We start from the raw sequence: 15,765 nt of genomic DNA, 5'->3' as shown, positions 1-15,765 counted from the left end.
TGGTTTAAAATTGGGAAAGGAGGATAATAAGGCTGTACATTGCACCCTGCTTATTTAACTGATATGCCGAATACATCAGGCAAAATGCCAGGCTGGATGAATCACAAGTTGGAATCAAGATTGCCAGGAGAAATCAATATCAACAACCTCAGATAAGAACATGATACCACTTTAATGGCAGAAAGGGAAGAACTGAAGAGCCTCTTGATGAGGCTTTGTTTTTGCTGATTATGTTCTATGAAGCTCTCAGGAATTCAGCTCTAATGATTCCCCTGTTTGCATGAATGATTCAAGAAGTGTGGATACTTTGGATATTCCATCAGTTTTTCCTTTTTTGGAAATGTCGTCCTGGACCCTGCTGATGAGCTCCCACCTGGTCTGGATTCTTCTGCATCTGGAGCAGAGCCATCCTCCTAGGATCTCCCTCCACCACCATCTGGGCAGCACTTTAAAGTGCTGTGGATACTGCATAGCACAGGGAACTCTACCCAGCACTCTCTAATGGTGTACATGGGGAAAGAATCTAGAAAAGACTGAATATATTTCGAGCTGATTCACTGAATTGTACAGCAGAAAGTGACACAGCATTGTAAATCAAATACACTCCAATGAAAACAAAACAAACAAACAAGTAAGCAAGCAGATGTCTACCCCGGATGGCATTTATCAGTCGCTTGTTCTTTCAGCCAAACCCGAGTGCCTGCATTGTACCAGGTCAAGTTCCAGTTCCAGATCTTTGCTCTAACAATTGAAATTTGACATTCTTGTCCATCCCTCTCTCCCCCTCACCTGATTAGGAGCATTTCCACATTAGGAGATTTCCACACTGAAAGAGTCTTGGTAGGAGGCAGAGACCACCTTCCTCCACTAAAGAAGAAAACCCACTTTCCCACATATTCTTGCCAGAGCACACAGCATGATGCTGAAGTCCCAGCACTCAGGTGACCACGTGCCAGACTCTACTCAGGACGTTGTGACACAGAGAAGCTGGAACTATGCAGGATGCATCTGACAAGGGTGTCGAGAGTGGGAGTCACACCACCTCCAGTTGTCAGGAGCCTCAGTGATGTCCGTCCTCAGCTCGGGGTCCACGCCCAGCACGAGGGGCTCACTGGGTGAGGAGTGACGGTGTGCCCCAGCAGGGCCAAAACTTCCTTTGTGGGACCTGGCCTGGAGTGGACACTGTGGATCCTGTCCCCGTGGAGCCATATATATATAGTACTGTATGTCTAACTTTATTTGGATCCCAGGGTTAGCTCCAAGAATAAGTGAGGAGAACTCAACCTGGAGAATAGTTTCAGAGAGCAAGGATTTCATTACGCTGAACTGTGAACCACTGCCTAAGTCTTCAGGGGGAGTAAGAACTACATTATTTCTCAACATCATACCTCATAATTGACAATATGAATTGTCAATATAAATTCCCTTTTCTTTCTGAAGAAAACAAAATGCTTTTAAATGTGGATTTAAGACCCCTCTCTGGCCACTCAATGTCATATACCTCAGGGGTTCCCAAATTGGCTGATCATTGAATTGCTTGTGGGGCTTCTTACGAAATGCTCAGCCTCTCCCCAGAACCACCTTCTCAAAGTATTAGGACAAGACCAAGGATTGCTTCTTTAACAACCTCTGTGTGTGAGGCTGATACATAGCATGTGGGAATCCTGGTCTAGGTAAGTTCCTGCTACTAAAAGTGTGATCTGAAGACCAGCAGCATCAGCACCAACCTTATTACAAATGCAGATTATCAGGCTCCAATCCCACTGTCTAGATCTAATGCGGGTCCAGGGGAGCACCAGCATCCCCACCCTGGACACCACACTAATCCTACAGGCTCCTCCACTGCCTCACTCACCCTTCACCTGATTCTGCTCAGCAGTTAGACTAATGCTTCTAACGAGCAGTCACACCAGGTCATCTTCTAGTCAAACCATCTTATGAGTCCACATCTTTCACAGACATCAGACACCTTCTAATATCCTGGAGGTCCACATGATCTGGCCAGACACCAGATCTCATGTCAATTCCTCGCTCCTCCAGCCACACCTGCCTCTGGCTCTTCCTTGAACACACACACTCTCCTGCCCTCCTGTATTTGCACTGGAGGTTCCTCTGCCTGGAGAGAACTCCCCCCAGACATGCTTATGGACATTCTTTCATGTCCTTCACATCTTTACTTAAAGATCATCTCCTCAACGAGGCCTACACTGACTACCCTAGTAAAACAGCCACATTCCCTGTACCCACACACTTATACTCTGGGTCACCTTCCTCAGAGCACTTGCCAATCTCTAGGCAGACACTTCCCTCACTTATTAGGCTCACTCTGCCCCCCTCACCAGAACACACTGCACGAGGCCAACAAAGGGTGTCTGCTGTTAGTTCACTGAGGTTTCACTGATGCAAAAATAGAGCATCCTCTATCAGGCACACAACAAATACCAGCTGAAGGAACGATCAGTGTAGACGCCTCTGTATTCTATCTTTATTAATGTGGACTCAGGCCACTTGCTCTCTCGCGGAAGCTACAGCACATCATCCACTCACACTGACATCAGTGCTGCCTGTGCTTTCCCCACAATAGCTAATCACCCCTCCCTCCCACACCGACCGGTCTGCACTCTACACATAATGATATTTTCTCTTCAGAAAAGATCCCAGGCTGACAGGTCGCATATTCCTCCTGCTGTGACTATTAGGCAGCACTTTTTAAATCCAGGAGTTTGGATTGGAAGAGGTCTGCAGTCTCCCCACATCTTCATGTTATGCTAATAGGAGCACAGACACATTCACACGAAGCTGCGTAAAGTGGGGTCTGGGGATCTGACGTTGCAAAGTGGGACAGAGCATCACTCAGTCCCGACAAGGCAGCTGTCTCACACTGTGGGAGAAAAGAATCAGGAAGCAGTTCAGGTCGGTCATGTAAGGGCTGACATTCTCCACAGCCCCCCACACGCTCACATGTCCCACTCAGAGACCCCTGCCACCCAGTGTGTCCCCTCTGCCCCAACCCCTCTCCCAATCTAGACGCCCCAGGGTCTCACCTTTAAGAACCGTGAGAGGCACACCAGAGCCCTGGGCACCGTCATTGCCTGGAGAACAAAACCAGGACGTGGTCAGAACCCACAGGAGAGAAACTGGAGAAGGCACTTTGAGGAGGGTGAGTCCCGCATGGCCTCCTGTCTGCACCCTCACAAGGGTCTCAGGAATCATCCCCTCCATACTTACTTGCAGCCTGAGTGTAGCCCCTTCCTACTTCACCTGTGAGAAGAAAGTATCACGTGAGCGACCAGGGACAGACCGAGTCATGAGATCTTAGAACTCCCTAGTCCTGGATGACAAAGAACTTTTCAGAACTGTGACCAAAAATCCAGGACAGGCTCAGGAACATGAAGGAAGGAGACATGAGGGGACTGGACCACCTGAGATCTGTCCTCAGCAGGGACATTCCTTCCTGACCTTCAAATGCTGAGTAACAGGCCCCCAGCTGGAATGATGAAGATGAAAAATTTGTCTATCATTTTCACATGTACTTTACAAAAGGGTCAGTCTTAGCATCAGCTCAGATTCCACATGTGTGTGGAGGGTACTTTCCAGTAGTGAGGCAGGCAATCTTCCACCTGGGCCAGAAACCTGCCCAGTGAGACAAGAAAACTCAGATCCTACCCTCCTTTCCCTACCTGAATGCTTCTTCCTCCAAATCACAGCTTCAGTCACCACAGCTCCAGTGACCATGAGGAGAACCGTCCAACAATGATGCCCATTATGGGAATGGAGGGCTGAGGAGGTTCTATGGAAGAAAGGGAAGGAGCCCAGACTTTAGGCTTCAGTCCTCACCTTGTTGATCATGTCCAGAAGGGCTCCTGCTTTATCTGAGAGGAAGCTCCATTTCGACCCCCTCCTTACCCCATCTCAGGGTGAGGGGTTTCTGTAGCCCCTCATGCTGCACACAGCACGTGTATCTCTGCTCCTCTCCAGAAGGCACCACCAGGGCCACCCACTTCTGGAAGGTTCCATCCCCTGAAGGCCTGGTCTCCACAAACTCCATATCCTGAGTCTGGTCCTCCCTGTCACGCTGCCAGGTCAGTGAGATCTCCTCAGGGTAGAAGCCCAGGGCCCAGCACCTCAGGGTGATGTCATGGTCAGAGATGCGGTGATGGGCCACGTTTGTCTTTGGAGGGTCTGAACAGGAAGAATCAGAAAATTCACACTCCATGGGCCACTAAAGCGGTACCACGTGACCATGCTGAGAATGGATGAGATAATGGGTTTGAAAGAAGCAGAACAAACACCAGACACCAGCCTGGATTCCCGGATCTGTGACAAGCTCCTAATTCTTGGAAAGTTCTGGAGTCAGGGTGAGTGCCAAGGTAGTAGACTCCGTGCAAGGAGATCCACCAGTCCATTCTGAAGGAGATCAGCCCTGGGATTTCTTTGGAGGGAATGATGCTGAAGCTGAAACTCCAGTACTTTGGCCACTTCATTCGAAGAGTTGACTCATCAGAAAAGACTCTGATGCTGGGAGGGATTGGGGGCAGGAGGAGAAGGGAACGACAGAGGATTAGATGGCTGGATGGCATCACTGACTCGATGGATGTGAGTCTGAGGGAACTCCGGGAGTTGGTGATGGACAGGGAGGCCTGGCTTGCTGCGATTCATGGAGTGGCAAAGAGTCGGACACGACTGAGCGACTGAACTTAACAGAAGGGGAAAATACAGAGTAATGGTCCTGATTTGGGTGGAGGCTGAATGTCTCAGAAAAGCTGGAGTCTGGCCTCCTAAGATGGTCTCAGGGTGAGAACAGGCCTTGAGAGAGAAACTCAAGATTCACAAGATGGCAGTCAGGGTCAAAGGGCACTGCTGACCAGTTATTTCAGGGATGGTTTTCTGTTTCTTATCCAAAAACAATGACTGCTTTAACTGTCCTTCAGAGAAATGGGGCCACTGGTGTGTCACTGTCTTCTACAGAATATGAAAACCTGGGGGGATTCGCCCTTTCCAGACAAGAAGTTGGGGCGGTGTTCCCAGAAGGAGCCCATTTTCCTCTCCTCGTGGAAAGCCGGCTCCAGCCTGAGACGAGATCAGGGAGGCCCGGTGCCCCTCATACCTGCGCGCAGCAGCGTGTCTTTCCCCTTCTCCAGGTGTCTGAGGAGCCACTGCACGCACTTGACCTCCAGGTAGTTCCGTTGGAACTCTGCCTCCCCGGAGGTTTCCCACTTGCGCTTGGTGATCTGAGCCACCGTGTTCGCCGCGGTCCAGGAGCGCAGGTCTTCGTTCAGGCGAGGTAATCCGCACCGTCATAGGCGGTCCGCCAGATCCCGCGGAGGAGGCGCCCGTCCAGCCCCACGTGGCAGCCAAACACAAACTGGAGGGTGTGAGACCCTGACCCGCCCCGACCATCCGCCGTGATTAAATCCAAACTGAAAAAGAAACCGGGTAAAGTCTCCCTCGCCCCGCCCCCGCCTCCTCCCGATTCGGAGGGCGGTGAGGGTCCCGCAATGTCGGGGTGACCCTCGGACCCAGAGATTCGGGACGACACCAGCCGGTCCCTGGGGATGGGGGTCGTGACCTGGACCCGGGCCCGCGTCGCTCACCGGCCTCGCTCTGGTTGTAGTAGCCGCGCAGGTTGTTCAAGGCTAATCGCATTCTCTGTTGAGCTTTCTTGGCATCTCGTGTCATCTCTTCCCAATACTCCGGCCCCTCCTGCTCCATCCAAGGCGCCCGCGGCTCCATTCTCGGATTCGGGGCGTCGCTGTCGAACCGCGCGAACTGTGTGCGGTCCACGTAGCCGACGGCAAAGAAACGCGGCTCCCCGAGGCCGGGCCGGGACACGCAGGTGCAGAAATAGCTCAGGGAGTGGGAGCCTGGGGGCGGGGAGGGGTGAGACCCGGCCCGATGTTCCTCCTGGAGCGGGTCCCGGGTCAGAGGTGATGGAGCCGGGAGTGGGGAGGGGCCTAGGGGCCCGTGAGACCGAAAAGGTCGGAGAAGGACCGGGACTTGTTGGGGGAGAGAAAGAGGGGCGGGAAGCAGGGGAGGGACGGGACGGGACCAGGTGGGAGAGGACGGGTCTGGGCGAGGGCTGCGGCGTGTCTCCTTCTCTGGGGATCCTGCCCCCGCCACTACCCCCGCCCCGAGTCCTGGGCAGTCCCCTCGGCCCTCCGCGCAGAGGCCGGTCTGTACCCAGGTCTCGGTCAGTACCAGAACCCCCGAGAGCAGCAGGAGGAGGGTTCGCGGCCCCATGACCTGTATCCCTGGGATCTGGGGAGAAGCTGAGTCCCGGCGGAGGGTGGGGGTGGGGGTGGGGTATCGGTGGAGACTATAACCTGGAACCTTGGGGCCGCTGTTTGGCTTCTAGAAACCAGACACCCAATGGGAGTGAGAACTAGGCTCAAGACACGAGTGTCGGGGCAGAAAGGCACAACACAGTTTGCGAAGAGAAAGTGAAACTCGAGGAGACTAGGGATCCCCAACACAGTCGCTGCCCCAAACAAGGCCCTTGACTCTGAGAACCTGAGACCCTGAGAACCAGATCCGGTACCTGGGACTTTGCCCTGATCCCTCCTCTCCTGCACCGAGAATTGTGTAGTCACACTGTCCCCGAGTCCTGACCCAGTGACTGTGTAGTCAAAGATTATCAGAACATTTTGGTCAGGATATTTATACAGTCCTGCAAATTAGTGAGGACCCCAAGGATAATTTTGTTTATGTGGTTACTTCTATCGCTATTTCCGGTAATAGAAATAACAGTTTAAACATTTTCAACTAATTTATTTAGAACAATGTTAATAACCCATGATTTTTATATGAAAAATAACTATTTCTCCAAATAAACTCTATAGTGGCAACAGTGAAAGTTTTTTCATTATTATATTTTTGCAAGTCTTTTCCTTGTCTGTCTCACTGGATTTTATGCACCGAATCCATTATTTTGATTGAAATCTATGAAAATAAAAAGGACCACACATATTAGGAGTAATATTTTTAATAACCTTTCCTGTTATTTGTGGATGTTTATCTTTGATACAAAGCTAAAACTATGCAAGTGATAGTTTCTTAAAGGTTATTTGCTCAGTGGACCTGAAACAATATCACTATTGCCTATTCTGTTCCATTAAAATCCATAAGCCTGTTTTGCACACTGGGTGTCACTTGTACTAATGTAAGATTTTTTTTTAAGTAATTCATTGTTTCTCTAAGTTTTATAGACCTTCCAGTGTCATTCCTTCTTTCAAATAAAAATTGGCTTAAAGCTCAACATTCAGAAAACTAAGATCATGGCATCTGGTCCCATCACTTCATGGCAAATAGATGGGAAAACAATGGAAACAGAGACTTTTATTTTCTTCGGCTCCAAAATAACTACAGATTATTGGTGTTATTATTGGTGTTATTATCATGGTGACTGAAGCCATGAAATTAAAAGATGCTTGCCCCTTGGAAGAAAAGCTATGACCAACCAAGACAGCATATTAAAAAGCAGATACATTACTTTGCCAACAAAGAGCATCTAGTCAATGCTATGGTTTTTCTAGTAGTCATGTATGGATGTGAGAGTTGGACTATAAAAGCTGAGCACCAAAGAATTGAATGTTTTGAACTGTGGTCTTGGAGAAGACTCTTGAGAGTCCATTGGACTGCAAGGAGATCAAACCAGTCTATCCTACAGGAAATCAGTCCTGAATATTCATTGGAAGGACTGATGCTGAAACTGAAGTTCCAATTCTTTGGCCACCTGATGCCAAGAGCCAACTCATTAGAAAAGACCCTGCTGCTGGGAAAGATTGAAGGCAGGAGGAGAAGGGGACAACAGAGGATGAGATGATTGGATGGCAAAACTGATTCAGTGGACATGAGTTTGAGCAAGCTCCTGGAGATGGTGCAGGACAGGGAAGCCTGGCGTGCTGCAGTGCATGGCGTCGCAGAGTTGGACACGACTGAGCAACTGAACAACAAAAAGAATGTTAACTAAGTTCCTTTCAGAAGAACAAAGAAATTTGGAAGTTTGAAGACACGCTGAGAATAATTACTGTTCTCAGATGATGTTCAGACTTCTAAAGGTCCCTAAAAAGACAGTTTATTGTTGCTACTTTTATCACCTTTCATTTGTGTTTTTTCATCTTCATTTTGTTCTGTAATTCATTTTCTCCCCAGGAAAATGTGCACGACTACTCTGAAATGTCACAATAAGATTTCATTTCAATAATTCAACATCAAATGCTGTACAGTTAGGATAAACATGAATAAACAGAAAGCACCAGATCCAAAACTGTAGGAGTGCTCTGCTTTACTTGGTCTTCGTGACTGGAAGTTTAAAGGGCAATGACTTAAGTTTGTAATGATTAAACACTGATCATCCTCTTTCACTTCTGACCTACCACCTTGAAGCTATTATACATTTATACTAAATGGACAAAACACTCTAACATTATCTTCTTTGACAGTTTCCTAGGAGAAATGTTTAAATCTAAACTGAACGTGTTTGTGAATACTGGTGGTAGCTGGAATACCTTTACAATGCAGACTGCAAGGAAGAAATTGCCCTTTCTGTCTTGAATCACAGCTAACTTCGGTTTATAAGTAGCATTAAGGGATGTTATACTAGTTTCATCACAATGTCAGACAAATCTGAGTTCGGTTCTAACACTTACCACTGCTGTACATCTGTCTATCTACCTATCAATCTACTTGTCACAGTCTTCATCTACCTTTCAACCTACTGTAAATATTCAATACTGATCATGACAATCACAATAAAAATATCTAGCTGTATCTCTTTATTCACAAATGAGACGAATTCGATGACATGGCCACATTCATAGGCCTAGCTTATTGGTGATAATCCATAGCCTTCTTGTTCTTGTTGTCCGACTCTTTGCTACCCCATGGACTGCAGCACACAGGCTTCCCTGTCCTTCACTTTTGCCTGAAGTTTGCCCAAACTCATGTCCATCGAGTCGGTGATGCCACCCAACCATCTCATCCTCTGTCGTCCCCTTCAACTCCTGCCTAAAATCTTTCCCAGCAGCAGGGTCTTTTCCAATGAGTTCATTCTTCAAATCAAGTGGTCAAAGTATTAAGTCTTCACCTTCAACATCAGTCCTCCCAGTAAAAATTCGGGGTTGATTTCCTTTAAGATTGGCTGGTTTTATCTCCTTGCAGTCCAAGGGACTCTCAAGAGTCTTCTCCAACACCACGGTTCAAAAGCGTCAGTCCTTTGGTGCTCTGCTTTCTCTATAGTCCAACTCTCACATCCATACATGAATCCTGGAAAAACCATAGCTTTGACTAGATGGCCCTTTGTTGGCAAAGTAATGTCTCTGCTTTTTAATATGCTGTCTAGGTTGTTCATAGCTTTTCTTCCAAAGAGCAAGCATCTTTTAATTTCATGGCTGCAGTCATAAAAATAAAGTCTCTGACTGTTTCCATTGTTTTCCCGTCTATTTGCCATGAAGTGATAGAACTGTATGCCATGATCTTAGTTTTTTGAATGTTGAGTTTTAAGCCAGCTTCTTCAGTCTCATTTTTCAACTTCCTCAAGAGGCTCTTTAGTTCCTCTTTACTTTCTGCCATTAGGGTGGTATCATCTGCCTATGTGAGGTTTCTCTCAGCAGTCTTGATTCCAGCTTGTGCTTTATCTAGCCTGGCATTTCACATGAGGTATTCTGCACATAAGTTAAATAAACAGAATGACAATATACAGCCTTGATGTACTCTTTCCCCAATTTGGAACCAGTCAGTTGTTCCATATCTGGTTCTAACTGTTGCTTCCTGACCTGCATACAGATTTGGCAGGAGGCAGGACAGGTGGTCTGGTATTCCTATCTCTTTAAGAATTTCCCACAGTTTGTTGTAATCCACACAGTCAAAGGCTTTGGAGAAGTCAATAAAGCAGAAGTAGATGTTTTTCTGGAATTCTCTTGCTTTTTTGATGATCCAACGGATGTTGGCAATTTGATCTCTGGTTCCTCTGCCTTTTCTAAATCCAGCTTGAACAGCTGAAAGTCCTCAGTTCACATACTGCTAAAGCATAGCTTGAAGGATTTGGAGCGTAATCTTGCTAGCTTGTGAAATGAGAGCAATTGTCTGGTAGTTTGAAGATTCTTTGGCATTGCCTTTCCTTTGGATTGGAATGAAAGCTTACCTTTCCCAGTCCTGTGGCCACTGCTGAGTTTTCCAAATTCGCTGACATATTGACTGAAGCACTTTTACAGCGTCATTTTTTATGATTTGAAATAGCTCAGCTGGAATCCCATCACCTCCATTAGCTTTGTTCATAGTGATGCTTCCTAAGACCCACTTGACTTCACATTCCCGGATGTCTGGCTCTACGTGAGTGATCACACTGTCGTGGTTATCTGGGTCATTAAGATCATTTCTGTATAGTTCTTCTGGAAGTATTCTTGCCACCTCTTCTTATTATCTTCTGCTTCTGTTATGTCCCTACTGTTTCTGCCCTTTATTGTGCCCATCTTTGCATGAAATGTTCCATTGGTATCTCTAATTTTCTTGTAGAGATTTCTGGTCATTCTACTGTTTTCCTCTATTTCTTTGCATTGATCATTTAGCAAGGCTTTCTTATCTCTTCTTGCTCTTCTATGGAACCCTACTCTAAGATGGTATATCTTTCCTTTTCTCCTTTGCCTTTTACTTCTCTTCCTTTCTCAGCTATTTGTCAGGCCTCCTCAGACAACCATTTTGCCTTTTTGCATGTCTTTCTCTTCGGGATGGTTTTGATCAGCACCTCCTGTACAATGTCATGAAACTCTGTTCATAGTTTTTCAGGCACTCTGTCTATCATATCTAATGCCTTGAATCTATTTGTCACTTCCACTGTATAATCATAAGGGATTTGATTTAGGTCATACCTGAATGGCCTAGTGGTTTGCCCTACTTTCTTCAATTTAACTCTAAACTTGGCAATAAGGACTTCATGATCTGAGCTACAGTCAGCTCCTGGTCTTGTTTTGCTGACTGTGTAGAGCTTCTCCACCTTTGGCTGCAAAGAATACAATCAATCTGATTTCACTATTGATCATCTGGTGATGTCCTTGTGTAGAGTCATTTCTTGTGTTGTTGGTAGATGGAGTTTGCTGTGACCAGTGTGTTCTCTTGGCAAAACTCTGTTAGCCTGCTTCATTTTGTACTTCGGGGCCAAACTTGCCTGTTACTCAAGGTATCTCTTGACTTCTTACTTTTGCATTCCAGTCCCCTGTGATAAAAAGGACACCCTTCTTTTGGCATTAGTTCTAGAGGATCTTATAGGTCTTCAAGAACTGTTCAACCTCAGCTTCTTCTTTGGCATTAGTGTTTGGGGCATAGACTTGGAATACTGTGTTATTGAATGGTTTGCTGTGGAAATGAATGGAGATCATCCTGTCGTTGTTGAGATTGCACCCAAGGTCTGCATTTTGGACTCTTCTGTTGATTCTGAGTGTTGCTCCATTTTTCTAAGAGATCCTCACTCACAGTAGTAGATATAATGGTCATCTGAATTAAATTCACCCATCCAGTCCTGGTTAGTTCACTGATTCCTAAACTGTCAGGGTTTACTCTTGCCATCTCCTGTTTGACCACTTCCAATTTACCTTGATTCATGGACCTAACATTCCAGGTTCCTATGCAATATTATTCTTTGCAGCATCAGACTTTATTTTCACCACCAGCCACAACTGGGCATTGTTTCCACTTTGGTTCCGCCTCTTCATTCCTTCTGGAGCTATTTCTCCATTCTTCTCAGGTAGCATATTGGACACCTACCAACCTGGAGGTTCACCTTTCTGTGTCCTATATTTTTGCTTTTTCATACTGTTCATGGGTTCTCAAGGCAAGGATAATGAAGTGGTTTGCCATTCTGTTCTCCAGTGGACCACATTTTGTCAGAACTCTCCATCATGACCTGTCTGTCTTGGATGGCCCTACATGGCATGGCACATAGTTTCACTGAGTTAGAATGAAATTGGGTTGTGGTCCATGGGAACAGTTTGGTTAGTTTTCTGTGATTGTGGTTTTCATTCCGTCTGCCCTCTGATGGATGAGAATAAGAGGCTTGTGCAAGTTTCCTGATGCAAAGGACTGGCCGTGGGGAAAAGCTTTGCCCATCTTGTTCTGGTGGGCAAGGCCATTCCCAGTAAGTCTTTAATCCAGTTTTCTGCTGATGGGTGGGCCCGTGTTCTCTTCCTGTAGTTAGACCTGAAGCCAAACTATGGTAGGGGGAACAGCAACCTCCTCCAAAAGGACTTATGCCAGCACGCCACGCCTCCCAGGACTGTTGCAGTCAAGTGGCCCTGACCCCAAGGCAGGCCACTGTTGACCCATGCCTCCGCCGGAGACTCCCTAACACTCACAGGCAAGTCTGGCTCGGTCTCTAGTGCCGACACTGCTCCTTTCTCCTGGGGCCTGGTGCACACAAGGTTTTGTTTGTGCCCTCCAAGGGCCTCTGTTTCCTCAATCCTGCCAAAGTTCTGTAACTAAATCCCAGTGACCTTCAAAGTCACTTTCCCTGAGGTTACTCTTATTTTCAGGGCTTCCATTCACAAATGTATCAAGCTAGTCTGATGACTAGCTGGCTTAAAACTCAACATTCAGAAAACTAAGACCATGGCATCTGGTTCTATCACTTCATGGCTAATAGATGGGAAACAATGGAAACAGTGACAGACTTGATTTCCTTTGGCTCCAAACTCACTGCAGATGGTGACTGCAGTCATGAAATTAAAAGATGCTTGCTCCTTGGAAGAAAAGCTATGACCAACCTAGAGAGCATATTAAAAAGCAGAGACGTGGCTTTGCCATCAAAGGTCTGTCTAGTCAAAACTATGGTTTTTCCAGGATTCATGTATGGATGTGAGAGTTGGACCAGAAGGAAAGCTGAGCAGTGAAGAATTGATGCTTTTGAGCTGTGGTTTTGGAGAAGACTCTTGAGAGTCCCTTGGACTGCAAGGAGATCAAACCAGTCTAACCTAAAGGAAATCAGTCCTGAATATTCATTGGAAGGACTGATGCTGAAGTTGAAACTCCAATACTTTGGCCTCCAGATGTGAAGAACTGACTCATTGGAAAAGACCCTGATTCTGGGATTGAAGGCAGAAGGAAAAGGGAACGACAGAGGATGAGATGGTCGGATGGCATCACCGACTTGATGGATGTGAGTTTGAGCAAACTCTGGGAGTTGGTGATGGACAGGGAAACCTGGCGTGCTGCAGTCCATGGGGTTGCAAAGAGTTGGACACGACTGAGCACCTGAACTGACTGAACTGATCTTAATGGTGCTGTTTTCCTTGATTGATGAATGTTAATCTTGATGACATAAACATCTGTGTTTTCTTTGAAGTGAGCATGCTTGGTGAATGTCATCCTTTCTCTAATGATGATCTAAAAGACCTGATACCCTCAAGAGGAACGGAAGAAAATTACCATGTTATAAAGCAGTATAAAATGGTATGATAGTTCTATAAACTGCTATTAATATTATCCACTTGTGCCAGAGTAATTTTTAAAAACCTAGTGTGATCTGAATCTTACCAAGTCTCTTGTTTAACAAGAGGAAAATACAGAGAAGTGCTAAAGTGTATCCTGAGGCTTAAATGAGTAAAATTCAGATAGTGTAGTAACAAGCTGATTTCTTCAACAAAATCTTTCAAGAAAGCAAAACAAATAATAGATGAGGCAAAGAATTAATAGTCCATAGACGTACAGATTGGGCTTCCCTGGTGGTTCAGTGGTAAAGGCAGTCATCAGACACATTTCAGTTCTGCTCAGTTGCACTGTTGTGTCCGACTCCCTGCAAGTTGGGAGAGAGATGGGAATACCAGACCACCTCACCTGCCTCTTAAGAATCCTGTATGCAGGTCAGGAAGCAACAGCTAGAACTGGACATGGAACAACAGACTGGTTCCAAATAGGAAAAGGAGTACATCAAGGCTGTAAATTGTCACCCTGCTTATTTAACTTTTGTGCAGAGTACATCATGAGAAACACTGGGCTGGATGAATCACAAGCTGGAATCAAGAATGCTGGGAGAAATATCAATAATGTCAGATATGCAGATGACACCACCCTTATGGCAGAAAGTGAAGAAGAACTAAAGAGCCTCTTGGTGAAAGTGAAAGAGGAGAGTGAATAGGTTGGCTTAAAGCTCAACATTCAGAAAACGAAGATCATGCCATCTGGTCCCATCACTTCATGGCAAATAGATGGGGAACCAGTGGAAACAGTGCTGACTTTATTTTTGGGGGCTCCAAAATCACTGCAGATGGTGACTGCAGCCATGAAATTAAAAGATGCTTACTCCTTGGAAGAAAAGTTATGACCAACCTAAACAGCATATTAAAAAGCAAGACATTACTTTGCCGACAAAGATCTGTCTAGTCAAGGCTATGGTTTTTCCAGTAGTCATGGTTGGATGGCATCACCGACTCAATGGACTTGAGTTTCGGTAAACTCCGGAGTTAGTGATGGACAGGGAGGCCTGGCGTGCTGCAGTTCATGGGGTCGCAAAGAATCGGACATGACTTAGCTACTGAACTAAACTGAACTGAAGAGGGAGAGTGTACGGAACAGAGATGGACAGATGGGGGACTGGACATGTAAGTTTACACGTCTGTGTATCACAGTGTCAGCTTCTGTCAGGGCCTCACCTCATATTTGTTACTTACAGTGGACTTCCACTAGCGTCCAAATGAGATTAAAGACAAAAAGCAAATCAATGTACTTTAAAGAAATCCTCTAACTTTAAAACATGTTTTGACAAGGCTACCTTGGAAAGGATATTTGAATGGGGCTGGTTTGTCTTAAGCAGCTGCACACCGCCCTCTGGTGGCCTTGTGAGAAATGGCATGAGTGCTGCAGGGCTCCCTGGCTTGTCAGTAAAAGAGCCAACACTCACACTTGCACCGTCACAGTCCTGCTGTTAGAGCAAACCCACTTCTGTAAGATTCAGTGTTTGGGCGGTGCCTTCTAGAGGAAATCACTCTCTTGACTAGGACACAAGAGGCCACTTCCCAAGGGTAGCACTTCAGGGAGTGTTGACTGAGCCCCTGAGTCAGGCGCTGGGTCCACAGGGAGACTAGAGAAGAGGTCGCTCCCTCAGGGGACCTGCAGGGAGAGGCTGGGGACGTGCTGGGTTCACTTGTCTACACCCCAGTTCTGAGTGTCTGTTGTGGAGAAGTTAGTCTATCCAAGCAAAGCAGTTGGTGGCACTTTTCTCTTTATATTAACAATAAAACAGTTTGAAAATTAGAAAACTTTGACTCAACGTGTCTGTGTGGTTTCATCTAAATTTATATAGCTTTCTAAAATATGGGATGAATTCATCTTACTGATATCTTTTTCACTTAATATAATGAGTCATTATTCCATCCATTTATAACTTTAGAATGTATGGATTCAACGAATTCAATATCATAGTATTCCTTATGACAACTTGTACTTACAGGCCCCGCTTCTAAGCTCCAGTTCCAGCTTCCCCCACTGGTATCCTGTTCTTCTCTGCAAGTGGAGTCCAAATCCTATCATCTCCAGGCACCTTCCAATCTAGAATCACTCTATGAACTTCCAGAAGATGTTTTCTTTATCCTTTCTCCTGGGGTGGCAGGCACTTCCCAACAGGTCTTCTGTGCTGTGGATTCCGTTTCTCCCAGACCAAGGTGCTGCTCAGTCAAGTTTCAGGCTGCTGTTCGCACAGAGCTTGGCGTGTGGTAAAGAGTCAATAAATATCTGAACACTAAATAAATTGAAATAGGTACTCACTGTTGCTGATAACTTCAA

General features: G+C 46.1%; 1 protein-coding gene and 1 pseudogene across 2 annotated transcripts in view; both read right to left on the bottom strand.

The window, feature by feature from the left end:
- The window catches only part of BoLA (major histocompatibility complex, class I, A), a 118,210-nt gene that overhangs the window by 43,250 nt on the left and 59,195 nt on the right, over positions 1-15,765 (bottom strand). The window lies entirely within an intron of this gene.
- LOC788634 (BOLA class I histocompatibility antigen, alpha chain BL3-7-like) lies at positions 539-6,372 on the bottom strand (annotated as a pseudogene). The gene is made up of 7 exons (XR_009492633.1): positions 5,595-6,372; positions 5,108-5,382; positions 3,907-4,182; positions 3,681-3,790; positions 3,229-3,261; positions 3,045-3,092; positions 539-2,881 (listed from the first exon to the last, which is right to left on the bottom strand). The product of XR_009492633.1 is annotated as a BOLA class I histocompatibility antigen, alpha chain BL3-7-like (transcript).

The sequence above is a fragment of the Bos taurus genome, chromosome 23 (assembly GCF_002263795.3).
Source record: "Bos taurus isolate L1 Dominette 01449 registration number 42190680 breed Hereford chromosome 23, ARS-UCD2.0, whole genome shotgun sequence".
Taxonomy (NCBI): Eukaryota; Metazoa; Chordata; class Mammalia; order Artiodactyla; family Bovidae; genus Bos; species Bos taurus.
This window is presented reverse-complemented; position numbering and strand designations above follow the sequence as displayed.